Source organism: Onychomys torridus, chromosome 23, assembly GCF_903995425.1.
Source record: "Onychomys torridus chromosome 23, mOncTor1.1, whole genome shotgun sequence".
Lineage (NCBI taxonomy): Eukaryota > Metazoa > Chordata > Mammalia > Rodentia > Cricetidae > Onychomys > Onychomys torridus.
The window spans coordinates 58,921,567-58,926,371 of NC_050465.1; positions in this window are offsets into that span (position 1 = coordinate 58,921,567).

A 4,805-nucleotide genomic window follows, 5' to 3' on the forward strand; every position below is an offset into this window, starting at 1 on the left:
GAAAGATCTGCGGAAGGGACTCTGGCCAGCTTGGGTGCGGCAAGCATGGCTCTGGCAGGCCTTGCCTTCTCCACACCCCCACTGCCTTCCTAAAACCCATTGGATTCCTAAAGCTAGCCACAAGGACTATTCCCTTATATGGCCACTTCCTCCTCCTGAGGCTGACTACCAAAGTCCAGCAATCAGAAGCCCCTTTTGGTTCACCTAATTAACATGCCCGATTAAAATAACACCTCATCCTAACAGGCCGTTTATAAACAGCCATCGGCCTATGTGTTGCATCTGTTTTCCCTCTATCCAGAAGCAGTCCTTTGTCCTCTTGGGACAAATGCCCTTCCACCTTTCCCTTGTCCCCTTCCCCTTCTTCCTCTCCTCTTAAAGATGACACCTGCAAGGTCACTTGGTGCTGTTTTTCTGCCTGAGTCAGAAAGCAGCCCCTTTAACTTCTTCCCTGATGAATAAAGGATTACTATGAAAATGGGTGTTTGGGTGTGGTTTGTGCCTAATCCGGGCTCCAGAAAGAAGCCCCCCATATGTGGGGGTCTCTTTCACTCCCATGCTCAAAAACTGTAGATTTAATGTGGTGAAAATGACTGTTACCTAAAGTGGTCTACAAATTCTAATGAAAACAACCAAAAACATGGAAATCAATGTAATAGAGAACCCAGAAGTAAAATCATGGGACATCATTTTCAAGAAAGTTGCCAAAGGCATGTTTGGAGAAAAGACAGTCTCTTCACCCAATAGTCGGGATAATTGGACAACCATATGAAACAAGATCCCTGTGCCTTGCTATATGGAAATGGACACAGGGCTGACGAGATAGATGGCTAAGCAAGTTTAGAAGGCTTGCGGCTCTTGCAGGGGACCTAGGTTTCAGTTCCCAGCATCCATGTGGCAGTTCACTATAGTCTGTAACTAATTCCTCGGGGATTTGATGCCCCCTCTTCTGGCATCTGAGAGCACTCTAAACATATAGTGTTCATTGCAGACATGTACACATACCTATAAGCATGTACACACACATACATATAAGTTAAAATTTTTTTCAGAAATGAATTTTTTGAAATGACAGGGTAGAACACTTCCAGATACAGAGACAGTGACTTCCTTCCTTCTTCCTTCCTTCCTCCCTCCCTCCCTCCCTCCCTCCTTCCCTCCCTCCCTTCCTCCCTTCCTCCCTCCCTCCCTCCCTCCCTCCTTCCTTCCTTCCTTTCTTTCCTTTTCTCTCTCTTTCTAGACAGGGTTTCTCTGTGTAGCCTTGGTTGGCCTCTGACTCAGATCTGCCTGCTTCTGCTTCTCGAGTGCTGGGATTAAAGGTGTGTATCACCACCATCCAGAACAAACCAGATGGAGACTTTCTGAAAAGGACTCCAATAGCCTAGGATATACTAACAAGAATTGACAAGCAGAGTCACACAGATTAAAAAGCTTTTATCTAGCAAAGGAAAAAGGATGAAAAGATAGCCTGAAGAAGGGAAAACAACTCCTATGACGGGATGGAGATCTAAAATATACGAACTCCCAAGACTAAATAACAATAAAACAAATAATCCAGTCAATTACTGGGTAAATAAACTGAACAAACAGTTCTCAAAAGAAGTACAAGTGGGGCCTGGAGGTTAAGAGCACCAACTGCTCTTCCTGAGGTCCTGAGGTCCCAGCACCCACATGGTGGCTCACATCCATCTGTAGAGATCTGGCACCCTCTTCTGTATACATAATAAATAAATAAATAAATCTTTTTTAAAAAGTACAAGTGACCAATAATTGCATTAAAAATTGACTATTTTTTTTGCCCAGCAGAGAGACATGCAAATCAAAACTGCATTGTAAAGCTTGATGTGATCCTCATACCTATAATCCCAACACTTGGGGAGTTGAGGCAAGAACATTATCAGAAGTTCCAGGCCAGCCTGGGCTACAGTGTGAGAGGAAAAGAAAAACTATATTGAGATTCCATCTCACCTTAGACACGATGGGCATATTCCAGAAAACAATAAATGCTAGCATGGATGTGGAGCGGGGGATAATAGGGGCTAAACTCTTATACACAGTTGGAAAATGTAAATTAGTACAGCTACTGTGGGAATCAATATACAGCTACTGTGGGAATCAATATACAGCTACTGTGGGAATCAATATACAGGCTCCTCAGAAACAAACTGAAACTACCATGCGATGTGCCTATAGCCCTCAGGAAAATTCAAGCATATAACAGGGGAAAATGCACATCTATCTTGGTTTTTTTTTTAATTAAGATTTATTTATTATGTATACAGAAGAGAGCACCAGATCTCATTACAGATGGTTGTGAGCCACCATGTGGTTGCTGGGAATTGAACTCAGGACCTCTGGAAGAGCAGTTGGTGCTCTTAACCTCTGAGCCATCCCTCCAGCCCTATCTTGGGGTTTTTAACTGCTATGACGAAAAGCAACCGGGGAGGAAAGGGTTTATTTCACTCAAGTTCCATATAACAGTTCATCATCAAAAGCAGTGAGGGCAGGATCCTGGAGGCAGGAGCTAATGCAGAGGCCATGGAGGGGTGCTGCTTAATGGCTTGCTTCTACTGGCTGGCTCAGCCTGCTTTTTTATAACACCCAGGACCACTAGCTTCAGGGTGGCACTGCCCACAATGGCCTGGACCCTTTCCCATCAGTCACTAATTAAGAAAATGCTCTACAGGCTCACCACACCCACTCTTATGGAGGCATCTTCTCAGTTAAGGCTCCCTCCTCTCTGATGACTCTAGCTTGTGTCAAGTTGACATAAAACTACCCCCCCCCTCCAAAAAAAAAGTCTTGGATCATAGCAATAGAAAATAACTAATACAGTTGCCCTGTGACTCTACATTAACCATTCATGAATGGGCATGTACACACATGAACAAGTAACATATAAAGAGTGTGTATATGCATGTGTGTGTGTGTGTGTGTGTGTGTGTGTGTGTGTGTGTGTGTGACATAAAGAAGGGTCTATGGAAAAAAGGGGACAGGCAGGAAAGAGCAGGTAAGAGAAAGTGAGAGAAGAGAGAAGTGAACTGGGCATGTGCAAGGCTGTGCTCACTTCAACATGTAATGAGCCTTTCCTGTATAAAGATGCATAATTTACCCTAATGAAAAGCCCCTTTATTTCCTTGGGGAGAATACTGTCTTGAGAATGATCCCGGGTGCTTTCCTTATTTGCTTCAGGTAAGGAGCCTCTTTTGTGTGGTTGTGCTTACAGCCTTGGCATTTCATTTCCTAAGGGGCTAAACCCTCTGCATCAGATTAAAGGATGAACATCCGAATAATTAAGAACTCCACGCCTAGCCACATTAGCTGCCAGTCCCATTGTCTGTCAACATGCCTGTTTCCCTCTTCTAGGTGGTTGCAAAAACAAACAAACAAAAACCCCAACCCTTCACATGCTGTTAGCACCTACTTCACCAACTTGCTGGCTTCTACATTTACTGGTTAAATCATCTTTGATCCCACCTTTATTTTTTTAATTTCTTTGGGACAGGGTCTCATGGAGTGCGTGCTGGCCTGGAACTAGCTATGAAGCTGAGGATGCCAGGGATTAAGCACAGGACTTTATCATACTAGGCAAGTGTTCTTCTGCCGTACTGTATCCCCAATCCATGTTTATTTTATATTTGCATAAGTCATGTTTTTCATTAAAAAACAAAATGAGGTGGGTGGTGGCACACACCTTTAATCTCAGCACTCTGGGGCAGAGGCAGCAGATCTCGAGGCCAGCCTGGTTCACAGAGTGAGTTCTAGGACTGCCAGATCTACACAGAGAAACCCTGTCCTGAAACAAACAAAAAACCCAACAACAACAGCAAAAGAAAACTACACTTCTAATACACACTAAAGAAAGGATTCATAAAATACTGCTACTCTTTCTTCTTGCAGTAAGTTTTCTGCCCTATTTTATTCTTTTGTTTGTTTGTTTTTTGAGACAGGGCTTCTCTGTGTAGCTCTGCCCCTTTCCTGGAACTCACTTTGTAGACCAGGCTGGACTCGAACTCACAGAGATCCACCTGGCTCTGCCTCCCGAGTGCTGGGATTACAGGCGTGCACCACCACCACCCAGCCATATTTTCTTCTTTTCACTCTATTAAAATAATTCAGGCCACATGTTGGGCAGTCTTTCTTTCTTTCTTTCTTTCTTTCTTTCTTTTTTCCAAATAAAATTGTTAAGAATTTATTTATTTCTGATGTGTGGCTGTTTTTCCTGCATGTCGTCTGTGCACCAGCTGGTGCCAGCATAAGGTTTTGGAAGGTTGTGAGCCACCCGAGTCCTCTGAAAGAAAAGCCATCTCTTCATCCCTTCCTCCTTTTTAAAATTTCATGATTAGTTTTGTTTTTTTGAGATAGAGTCTCACTATGTAGCTCTGGCTGACTCTGGCCTGGAATTCACAGAAGTCCACCTGCTGAGGGCTGGAATTAAATTCGTGTGCCACCACACTTGATTCATAAAAGATCTTTAATCCCAGCACTCTGGAAGCGGGGACAGGAAAGTGGAGCCCAGTCTTGGCTCCACGATGAGCCTGTGTCTTAAAAAAAACAAAACAAAACAAAACAAAAACGGGAAAACGAAAACAGAATCAAAATCTGGAAAAATAAAAACAAACTCAAATCCCTAAATCTGTTCTCAGCCCGAAGGTCGGAAAATGCCGCCTTAGCAGGTTTGGGGTGAGAAGGTATCTGTGGTGGCGGCGGTGGTAGGGGCATTGTTTTTAATACACCTCTAATACCGCAATTTTCTGTTTTCCTCCTCTCTGGGCTCACATGACCTTGGCTGCTGGACTCCCTTA